A 12,266-nucleotide genomic window follows, 5' to 3' on the forward strand; every position below is an offset into this window, starting at 1 on the left:
ATCAGTGGGGAGACATTTAATAACTGGTTAGAAAAGGAAGAAGAAAACCAGAATTGGACAGTTAGCAAAACAAACAAAACACAAGGAAGAGACGAGTGAAGAAGTGGGGATGGTCAACCTCAGGGAAAACTACAGAGTTCAACAATAAAGACAGTGATAAGAGCAGGTCATGTGTGACCTTTGAGAGAATAATTGCCGTGTTTTGATGATCATGGAAGACAGAAGATAGGAGATTAAGGAGCAGAGGGCTGCTGAGGAAATGGAGGTGTTGAGATAAAAATTTTCACAAGTTTGGTATTGAATGGAAGGAGAAAAATAATTGATTTCTAAAATGGCAGCAGAATCAAAACAAATGTGTTTTTTCCCCACTTCTTGTTTTGGGGGACAAGGGCGAGGGGCGACACATGTTTGTAAAGCATTGGCAAAAGAGCCAGTAAAAAGGAACCAGGTTATTGAGGGAACAAAGTTTGGGAGGTGGCTAAGAGTAATGGCTGGAGAGCATGGGTGAAGCGGCTAGTTTTGGAAATAAAGGATAATAGACCTTCATCTAAGTCTGTTAGTGTGCAATATGTCCTAGTGAATCATCAGTAGTAACTCAGGAGAAAGCAGTATCTGGGTCCCATGGTGGGGGTGGGGTAATGCAAGAATGATGACCTCGTCTAGTATTATTAAGTCCATTTCACAAGTGGGGACATTTAGGCTCAGGGAAATTAAACAGCTTAAATTTTTTATTGAAGTATAGGTGATTTACATTATCTTAGGTTCAGTTGTATAGCATAGTGATTCTGTATTTTGTAGATTATACTCCATGATAGGTCATTACAAGATAATGGATATAATTCCTTTTGCTATGCAGTGTATCCTTGTTGTTTGTCTATTTTATATATAGTAGTTTGTATCTGTTAATTCTATACCCCTATCTTGCCCCTCCCCCATTCCCTCTCGCCTTTGGTAACCAAACACTAGTTGTTTTCTGTATCTGTGAGTCTGTTTCTGCCTTGCATATATTTCCATTTGCATTAGTTTTTGGATTCCATATTTAAGTGGTGTTATACAGTATTTGTCTTTCTCTGACTTTCACTAAGCATAATATTCTCTAGGTCCATCTGTGTTGCTGCAAATGGCAGTATTTCATTCTTTTTATGACTAATATTCCATTGTATATATACTACATCTTACTCCAGTAGTGTGTTGATGGGCACTTGGGTTGCTTCTTTTATTATAAATAGTGCTGCTATGAACATTGTGGTGCATGTATCTTTTCAAATTAGTGTTTTCATTTTTTTTCTGAATATATATCCAGGAGTGGAATTGCTGGATCATATGGTAGTTCTATTTTTAGTTTCTTGAGGAACATCCATACTGTTTTCCACAGTGGCTGCACCAATTTTCATTCCCACCAATAGTGGGGATGAAACCAGTGAAAAGGGTTCCTTTTTCTCCACATCCTCCCCAACGTTTGTTATTTGTAGACTTTTTGATGGTGGCCATTCTGACTGGTGTGAGGTGATACCTCACTGTAGTTTTGATTTGCATTTCTCTAATAATTAGTGATGTTGAGCATCTGTTTATTAAATGGCTTAAAGTTATATAGTCAGTTACTGAAGGCAACCTGAATGTCAAGTGAAGGAGTTTTGACCTGAAGGCAGCAAGGAGTTACTGAAGGTTTTGAATAGGGTTGAGGTTGTGGGAGTTACGCGGATGGGGTAAGGAGATGATTGTATGACAGCACTGACACTTCAGAAATAGGAGTGGCAAGAGCCAAGATAGTAAGCCAGGTCAGCTATTCAGATATGAATAGATAAGAAGCATGGATACTATTGATAGCAATCAGACTGAAAAGGAAGGGATGGATGGAAGAAATATCAGGAGGACAGTATTTCTAGAGCTTCATGACTAGCTGGAGATGGGGGACTAGAGAAGTAAAAGAAATAAAAGAGATAAGGATGATTCCAAACATATTAGTTGGATTGTTAGTGGAACCGTTTACAAATGAGAAAATCAATGTTGGAGTGAAGAGCAGCTTGGATTAAGACTTGCTGGTTGGCGATGTCACGACGCGTCAACAGTGGCGACTGCGTCGACAATGGCGGCTGCCGTCAACAATGGCGACTGCGTCAGCGTGAGCGGGCCTCCGTTGTCAAGCGGTTTCCAGACGTTGCAGTGGGACCCGCAGTCATATTAGAATCTGCCGGCGGGGAGGACAGAACACCTGTGCCCGCTCCTGCCGCATTGTGGATCGAGCGGCGGTGTCAAGACCCAGCGGGGCGAGCCAGCGGCACTTCGGCCTCTTCACTCTCCCGGACGCTGCACCTGGGCTAAGTCGGCAACATGAGCGGCAACAACTTGGATAAGAACGACGAGTTGGAGGAGCAGTTGCGAATGCAAGAATTGTACGGAGGCACTGAGGACGGTGACACCGAGAAAGATCCTGGTGAAGAAAACGATTCTCTCCAGCAGCAGCCAACTGACACCCCATACGAGTGGGACCTGGACAAGAAGGCTTGGTTCCCCGAGATCACTGAAGATTCTATTGCTCCCTATCAGGCCAATTATGGCTTTTCTAACGATGGTGCGTCTACTTCTACTGCGAATGTCCAAGATGTCAGTGCTGGGACTGCAGAGGAACCTCCGCAAAGAAAATCCCCCGAACCCAGTGATACCAAAAAGCGGGGAGAAAAGAGAAAGGGTGAATCAGGATGGTTTCATCCTGATGAAAGCAGAGACACAAATGTGTATGTTTCTGGTCTGCCTCCAGATATTACAGTGGATGAATTTATACAGCTCATGTCCACATTTGGCATTATTATGACAGATCCTCAAACAGAGAAATTTAAGGTCAAGCTTTTTAAAGATAATCAAGGAAATCTTAAAGGAGATGGACTTTGCTGTTATTTAAATACACAGTCGGTGGAACTTGCATTAACATTTTTGGATGATGATGAAATTAGAGGCTACAGATTACATGTGGAGATGTCAAAGTTTCCACTGAAAGGGGACTATGACACCTCAGAGAAGAAAAAGAAGTGCAAAGACTACAAGAAAAATCTGTCTGTGTGGCAAAAGCACTTGGATTGGAGACCTGAGAGAACAGCTGGCCCATCCGAAATGCGCCACGAGCAAGATGTCGTCACCAGAAATATGTTTCACCCTTGCACATCTCAAACAAATGTTCAAGAAGCTGCAACTGAAATGGAATTTGAAGAACCTACAGATGAAAAGAAGTTTGAAAAAACAGAAGATGGGGGAGAACTTGAAGAAGATGCTTCTGAAAAAGATGCTAAAGAAAGTGGCCCTGAAAAAGAGGCTGAAGAAGGCTGTCCCCAAAAGGAATCTGAAGAGAGCTGCCTCGAAAGAGTGTTTGAGGAAGGCTGTCCCAAAAGAGCGCGTGAAGAAGACTTCCCCGACAGAGAGTCCAGAGAACGCAGCCCCGAGAAAGAGCATGAAGAGGGTAGTCCTAAAAAAGAGTCGAGAGAGAATGGTGCAGAAGGAGAGCCCAAAAAGAAGAGACTCAAAACAGATCCTGATGAGAACGGCCTTGAGAAAGATTTTGAGGAAGAGAGTTCTGCGAAGGAACTTAATGCAAACATTCTTGAAAAAGAGGTAGAAGAAAATAACTCTGAAAAATCAGAATTCGAAGGTGACAGCTCTGGGAAAATGTTTGATGAAGAAGGCTCTGAGAAGGGGTTTGACAAAGAGTCAGATGAGAAGGAAGAAGATTCCGATGAGAGAGGGACTGTGGGTGATTCAGGGAATGTTAAGGAGGAAGGGCCCCTGTCCACAGGCAGCAGCTTTGTCCTCAGTAGTGATGATGACGTTTAATCCCTTAAACTTGCTTTGTAGGGTGATTCCTCCATCTCCGTTTTGCTTGTGCTCCAGGGTAATTACTAGTAGTGTTACATGAACGTGTGCCTAGAGATAGGATGCCCTCAGATCAATGCAGTGAAATGTTCGTGATTATCTGTCCTGGCCGATTTTAAATATATGTGAACAAGACAACTGGATTTTTGTCTTTTGTCATATTTGTTAAGTGCATGCAGAATAATATTTTTTAAAGTATTCTGATTGAAGTTTTTGATATTCAGAAATCAAAAATAAGTTGTTAATATTGCAGAAACAGAAAATTAGACCTGAGTTAAATTGCATTTTTCATTCTTGCTATTGCTTTATTCATACTAAAGTTTGGTTTTTCTAAGGACCTGAAAAATCCCTGTAGGAGTCTCCTTGCTTCAGCTTATCATGTTACCACTGATGTCCCCATTTCCCCTCTCTAAACCAGAACATGTTACTAGAACTTATGAAGTAAAGAACACTTTGGAGTTTTCCCCTGCCCAGTCCTCGCAAGTTACTTTTATTTTTCTTTTCTACCCTCTTGCCATGAAAATTGAGTCTTATACGTGCAAAAGTAAACTTCCCAAGGTCCACAGCTTCCATTATTGAAAACACAGAGGAAATCAGAATTCTCCCGTGTACTGTTTGGGCCCCTCTAGAAGCTGATTAAAGTTACAGGACGTTTACCCAGAAAAATCTATGCATGCACTACACAATCTTTTGTATACAGTTTGGGGTGGTTCATGGATCCCCTGGAGTTTAAGAACTTTTGTCATGCATATTTCAGATTTTTGCTTTTGATTTTGTTCTAGAATCATGGTATCTAGTATATGCTAAGTTGTGTAGTCCCAGTAAAAATTTGGGTCTTTCTTGATTGTGCTTTCCAAATTCAGTATTGATGAATTGACTTCTGATGTAGCATTAAGAAGTTATTCTCATAAATTAGAAGAATTAAAATAAACTGCATTGGTGCTTTCTCATTAAAAAAAAAAGACTTGCTGGATGCTGGTGGTTGGATATGTAAGTAAAAATTTGCAGCTATTTTTAGAAAATGTGGTACTGGGACTTGGATGAAAGCAGTTTTGCAGGTTCAGGCTCAATAGTTTTCTATCTGTACAGAGCTGTTCACACACTCAGTATAGTAGGTCTGTAGGGAGACTTTAAATATCATCTATTCGGAGTCCCTCCTTTTACAGATGAGACCAATTGGTGAAGTAACTTGCCCAGTGTCCTGAGTGGCAATGACAAATCATATTTCCTGAGTCTCTGTTCCTTGCTCTTTACTGAACTTTAGAGGTTGCAAACTGGTAATGGACCACTGATAGTTGTGTTTGGCCAGTAGAGTAGATTGTATTATTGATCACAAATACTTGCCGCCTCTCTCTAGGAGAGGATTAAACTCCTTCTTGTCATTGAAGTCAGCCTTGGCCACGTGACTTGTTTTGGCAAAGGAAATGTGTGCAGAGGTGATGTGCAGTATTCCGGAGAGGAACTATAAAGCATGAGTTAAGTACATAGTTTCTGTGCATGATTCACCAGGTTTTCTTTTTCTTCTGCTACGAGTTTGTTTATCAATATTCTAGATAGAAGTAGAATATAGAAGTAGCTGTGTCAGCCCGAGTCCTAGACTAAACGCGATGTGCAGCAGATATACAACTGTCCTGTGATGGGATTATAATGTGGGTAAGGAACAGCCTTTTGCTGTAAGCTGAGAATCTGGGGTCATGTGTAAATACAGTATAACCTAGTCAATCCTAACTGCTACAATCTACATCATTAAACAAAAATGAATCAGTGACTAACATTTGGAAATTTTGAGAATTAGCAGAAAGATCCAGACTTCAGATTTCTGATGAAAAATTGGCAGGGGTGACACATTTGGCCAACCCGGCACACATTGGCTGGGGCTGTATAGCATCTATCCCTTAGAAATAGAAGCTAATGCTATAGTTTACCCCCAGCATCCTATACTCCCTATTTGTATCTTACACCCATCCATCTTTTTCTTCAGTTATCTACGTTACCTGTCTGGCCCTTGTAAGCACTTGAATTTGCCACTCTGGCTTTATATCAAACTTTCCCACCCCTCAGCAAGAAAATGCTAGAGGCAGAAAGAACAGAGGACTGAAGACCGAACTTTAGTTAATACCCACCTGCATGGATGAGATAAAGAATCAGTGGGGAGACATTTAATAACTGGTTAGAAAAGGAAGAAGAAAACCAGAATTGGACAGTTAGCAAAACAAACAAAACACAAGGAAGAGACGAGTGAAGAAGTGGGGATGGTCAACCTCAGGGAAAACTACAGAGTTCAACAATAAAGACAGTGATAAGAGCAGGTCATGTGTGACCTTTGAGAGAATAATTGCCGTGTTTTGATGATCATGGAAGACAGAAGATAGGAGATTAAGGAGCAGAGGGCTGCTGAGGAAATGGAGGTGTTGAGATAAAAATTTTCACAAGTTTGGTATTGAATGGAAGGAGAAAAATAATTGATTTCTAAAATGGCAGCAGAATCAAAACAAATGTGTTTTTTCCCCACTTCTTGTTTTGGGGGACAAGGGCGAGGGGCGACACATGTTTGTAAAGCATTGGCAAAAGAGCCAGTAAAAAGGAACCAGGTTATTGAGGGAACAAAGTTTGGGAGGTGGCTAAGAGTAATGGCTGGAGAGCATGGGTGAAGCGGCTAGTTTTGGAAATAAAGGATAATAGACCTTCATCTAAGTCTGTTAGTGTGCAATATGGGGTCCTAGTGAATCATCAGTAGTAACTCAGGAGAAAGCAGTATCTGGGTCCCATGGTGGGGTGGGGTAATGCAAGAATGATGACCTCATCTAGTATTATTAATGAATCATCAGTAGTAACTCAGGAGAAAGCAGTATCTGGGTCCCATGGTGGGGGTGGGGTAATGCAAGAATGATGACCTCGTCTAGTATTATTAATGAATCATCAGTAGTAACTCAGGAGAAAGCAGTATCTGGGTCCCATGGTGGGGGTGGGGTAATGCAAGAATGATGACCTCGTCTAGTAGTTCAGAGAAGGTCTCTTCTCTCTGGTTACAGTCTTGAAGGAGGAGCAGACAGGCAGTGAAGGATCTGATAACTGAGAGACTGAAAGCCATTTGCGGCAGCAACCCGAGCCATGTGCCCAGATAGAATCTTGGTGCCTTTCTGGCCCCCTTTTCTGTCAGTTCTGCAATTGCACTAATAAGAAATGTCTCTTATCTCACATAGGTTAATGAGTTTGAGAAGGAAAAAAATACAGTTTATTATGATGGCAGGAAGGGCAATGCAAATGGCAACTGAGAAACTTGAAATGCAACTAAGGGCTTTGAACTTCATTTCAAGAGGCAACCGTACCACTCCTCAAATAGCACCCTCTGAAGAAGGAACATAGAATGACAAAATATGCTAAACTCAGTAATTTTCAGCCTGTGCTCCTAGACCCCCAGGAGACCTTCTTAGTGGTCTGTATACCGGGCCCTTATACTATTAGTGTTTACAATATGTCAGTGTCTATATTTCTATTAATGACATAAAATAGGGATTTATTTATGCTACATTAGCACCTCATTATCATGCTTGGGTTTGGACCAAAAAACAACAGCTGACCTATAGATCTTTCCTGTCACACAGCAAAGAGAGAGAAACCACTGTGCATCATGGTGTTCGTGGAGGCCATGCTGTCTTTCCCACGACAACCACAATGAGAGGATTGCCAAGGAACGAATTTCTAGTGGAGTCTTAGTGGAGAATGAAAGCAAATAAGATAGTGGGTTTTTTTCCTGCCTTAACAAAAGCGTCAGCATTTATGCTGCTATAGCTGGTAAACTCTGTTTTGTGAAGGCACGTTGACAGGGCAGGTACTTGGGATAGATTCTGATAGTAGGTGGCCCATAGGTCCATTTGCCTTGGAAGAGACTGGAGCATAGAAAGAAAATGACACTCATTGCCCCATTCTTCTGGGGTTTCAGTTACTTTTCCATTACTTCAGCAGGTTCATTTTCTGAGTTTTGAATGGGGTCAGAATATAGAGTGGGGATTGATAGTGTGGTGGTGGGAAATGTGCTGCAGGAGGGAATGTGCAGGGAGGAATGGGACTGATTCTTGGGCTGTAGAATAAAAATCAAAGAGAATGAGTCGTTGTCAACTCTGTTTAATTTACCATTGTTGTATCTTTCTTTGTCACTAGGCTACACCAGGCACAAAATTTAAGAATTAATTACAATGGGCAAGACTCATAGTCTGATCAGCTTATTCTTCCAGCTATGACAGTGACACTAAGGACATGCTATTACAGACCTTTCCTGACATCAACTGTTTTTCTTAATTACATGAATATTACAAACTATACACTGGTTCAAATAGGAGATTGAAAAATCCAGGGACCTCAAGGATGAGTAGGAGCTAGTCAGTGATGGTGGGGTGAGGAGAAGAGGTTGTATTCTGGACAGAGAAAAAAAGCATATGCAACTGCCCTGAGATGGCAGAAAGCAGCAGACATCTGGGGATTTGAAAGAAGGTCAGTGGAGCCTGGTGAGCAAGTGGGAGGATGGTATCAGTGGAGACTGAAGAGATAGGCAAGAACTGGAAGCCTAAGAATATCCTTTGTGGGACACAGTGTCCTGAGTCCCATGCACGTTCACTGAAAGCAAGTTCATATTACTAGCGGTATTATACTAGAAAGCCTCCATATTCTCGAGCTTATGTTGTACTGTACAGTCACTCGTTTGAACATTCATTTGACAAGCATATATTGAGTGTCTACTGTATGCCATGTTCTTTGGGCCATAGTTGTATACTTCCCAGACTTTTGTGAATTACAGGCTGCCACTTACAATGTGGTCACTTTGTCAGTCCTGTCACGATAGAGTCAGATTTAGCTTCTTTTCATTATTATTATGTCGGGTATAGTATTGACGGTTTGGAGAACAGGGCCCAATGTCAGTGAGTTCTGCTGCCAGCAATCTGGAATACATCTTCGAAGGGTGTCCTTAAGCTCCTGGTGGGCAAGAGCAAGAGCGGGAAAACAACTAGAGCTGTGTCTTTGTGCCACAGAAGCAGCATTTGGGGAGATGTTAGGCTTAGTTCTCACGACTCTCTTATCCTCAGTGCTATGAGCTTTGACGAGGAGCCTATAATTGTCATTTTGAAGACTGATGGATGCCACTTTTTTCTTTCTCTCTCTTTCTAGCTTTGCTTTATTGAGACTCTTTTTTTTCACCTACTGCCTCTTTCCAGTTTTTTCCATCTCTTTTATTCCATTATCCTAGCTGTCTCTCTGAGAATGAGTACCAGGAGTAAAAACTCTGCTCTCAGTAGCAGGGAAAGCAGAGTGACTCATATGGGCTAGCCCTGACCTGGGAATGAACCTTTACAGATATCTTCATCTTCATCCTCATTCACAAAGAGCACTTATGCTGAAGAAATTAGGTCAGTGGCAAAAACGTGGCTTTCTCATCTGGACGCCAATTTAAGAAGCTTTCTCCACATACTCTGGCCTTCATTGATCTCACCTTTTTCTGTAGTGTATACTTCACTGAATAAGAATCATAAGATTTAGTTCTTGATAATATATTGTATTGGGGAATCTTGCATGATACCACTACACCAGCGGCGCTGCTTATATTGTATTGGGATAGTTTCTAATTCTTTAATAGATGATGATTTTGTTACCCTAACAGGATAGGTCTGTAAACTCCCACAGGGAAGGGCCTATGACCCTACTTAATTTCTATCACCCTTAGAACTGAGCAAAATGGCAGGCATACAATTTAGCCACTCAGTGGCACTTGATTGAATTAGTGAGACCTGTCATATTATTGTACATAGAGGAACACCTTTGGATTCCTACCTGCCTTTCTTTGATTTGTTAGAGGGTAATAGAATTTTTGATAATAATTCTTCCATCGTCACCCTCCCTCGTTTGTCTTTCTCTTTGTAAACCAGTAAGGAGGCATAGATTTAGATGAAACATCCATTTCTTCATGTCAAATTCTGTCCCTTTGTGTGGCAGTTTCCATTATACAAATATGCCTTTGCTTTGTCTCTACATCAGGGCAAGTGAAAGCCACGTAACCAACATGAGTGGTTGTATCCCTTTTTTGTTCTTTTACCCTCTGAAGCAGCCCAGGAGGAAGAGAGGACTATTAATGTAGGAGGACAATAACATGAGAAAGTTGGAATATGGTATAACTGAAGGGGACAGATGTCATTTGAGACTACAAATTAATCCATCAGGTCTTTGGACTGTTGTAACTAAATGGCAAGAGCTGAGAGAGGAGCTGTGTGTGAAGATGAAGACATTCCTTGGTTTTGGCAGCCTGTGCTTGGTAAACCAAGATAAGAGATTGAGGTGCTGATATTCCCATTGAAAAAATTGCATGAGATTAGTAATGGAGAAAGAGAAAGGGCTTAGAAATCAAAGAAATGGGAAAGGAAATGTATTTGTTTCCTATGGCTGTTGTAACAAATTACAACAAACGTGGTGGCTTAAAAAAACACCCATTTATTATCTTACAGTTCTTGAAGCCAGAAGTCCAAAATGAGTCTCACTGGGATAAAGCAAGGTGTATATAGGTCTGCATTCCTTTCTGGAGGCACTAGGAGAAAATCTATATCTTTGCTTTTTCCAGCTTCTTGAGGTTGTCTGCATTCCTCGGCTTGTGGTGCCCTTCCATCTACAAAGAACCAAGTAACCATATGTGGACAAACTTGGGTGCTAAGTCTGTAGATGACATAGGAGACATGGGCCAGGAAACACTGAATGAGAGCCAATGCCCTTCTAAAGATGTAAAAACTGTTACATAAATATTATCAGAAACAGCTTAAGAGCCTTGTCATGCTATTTAAAATAATTTCATTATGATTTATAGTGCATATGAATACATCTTGCTTTGCACATGCAGTGTGTTTGCATTAGAGTTCTGTGACTTAAGATGTAGTATAAGATAAAGTCCATGTAAGCAATTTTGTAAATGTTTTTACATTTAGCTTTCTAATGCCAAAACTAATTGTTTAATATCTCCTCTGTTCTCTGCTTCATGTCCTTCTGTTTCATTCTGGGCCACTTCCCTCCCTCCCTCCTTCCCTCCCTCCTCCTTTCCTATTTTTTCCTATTGTTTTTGGTTCCTATGCTTTTCATTTTGTCCTTCTACTGACATCACATACGTTTTTAACTGAGCAATTAATAGAATAAATAGAGTCAAGTCCAGCATATATACATTTTGGAGGCAGAATTTCTGTTTTGGGAAACCCCTTCAAATTTAATCCCATGCTAGTTAGATTTCATGTTTATAGATAAAATTTTAATGGTTCCCTGTAGCTAATCTCCTAGAGCCCCTCTATGTTTTTACTCTTTCTGTGCTTTGACATGTGACCTGCTTGGAAAAAAATAGTTTTTTTTGAGGATATTATATAACTTGTATGACTTTTCTCTAACATACTTTGGCCAGAGCTATGGATTTGATTTTCTCGCGGTCTGTAGTGTAACTCTAGTTCATTACTCCAGTCAGTGCACTTTACCCTGGAGTTTATTTTACAGAAGTTGTTCAGAGGAACCCCCAAAAAAGTGACTAGATGTATACTAGCTTTCCATGTCTGCTATTAGAGAAAGAATTCCTGAGTTTCCGCCCTACTGATAGTGGGTCAATACTCTCATCTTTGTACATGAAGGAAGCCTCACAGCCAGCCCTGTAGACAAAAGAGTGTTTTCATTGTTCATCTTATTCTCTACTACTCCTTCTTTCCCAGGATGGCCTCATGTCTCTCAGAATGGCTAACAAAGAAATATGGCTTTAAAACTGAGCATAGCTGCTAATGACTTTATGATCCTAAGGCAAAGTTGTCTTTGTACCATAAGAGCTTGGCTGTGATTTGATAGTCGAAGGTGTGGTGATGAGGAAATTAATGATGGCTGTTTAAATCTGTCCGTGTGGCAAACTCAACAAGGTTGAGTATAGTCTGGTGGTTAAATTTTTGGTCTCTGGACTCATGAAGAGTTGGATTAAGTTCTAACTCCAACACTTACTAGCTTTATGTTGTTAAACAAGTTACTTTACCTTTTTGAACTTAACTTTCTACATATGTAGTAATGTATATCTTCGAAGGTTAACTGAATCACAGGGAGATTGTCATTGAAGGCTGTTTTCCCTAAGCAAGTGGGCAGCTGCCCATCCAAAAACTCTAATAAATACAGAGGCACATTGTACATCAAACTGAAATAGGGCAGCCTAGTGTAGTGGCTAAAATGATGGATGGCTAAAAGCATAGACTAATGAGGATGATAGCTGGATGTGTCATCAAGGAAGGATCTCTTTTTTAAAATATCGAAAATTGTAGCACATGTTCATATGTCAGCAGAGGTGATCTGTTAGAGAAGGAGCCGGATGCCTCGGATTCAAATCCAAGCTTTGTCATTTAACAGATGTGTGGCTT

At 40.8% G+C, this 12,266-nt stretch overlaps 1 protein-coding gene and 1 pseudogene across 1 annotated transcript in view; both read left to right on the forward strand.

Moving 5' to 3' along the window:
• The window catches only part of IL1RAPL1 (interleukin 1 receptor accessory protein like 1), a 723,124-nt gene that overhangs the window by 262,060 nt on the left and 448,798 nt on the right, over nt 1-12,266 (forward strand). The gene's annotated exons all lie outside the window — the stretch shown is intronic.
• On the forward strand, nt 2,329-3,822 carry LOC136142697 (17S U2 SnRNP complex component HTATSF1 pseudogene; annotated as a pseudogene).

Source organism: Phocoena phocoena, chromosome X, assembly GCF_963924675.1.
Source record: "Phocoena phocoena chromosome X, mPhoPho1.1, whole genome shotgun sequence".
Taxonomy (NCBI): Eukaryota; Metazoa; Chordata; class Mammalia; order Artiodactyla; family Phocoenidae; genus Phocoena; species Phocoena phocoena.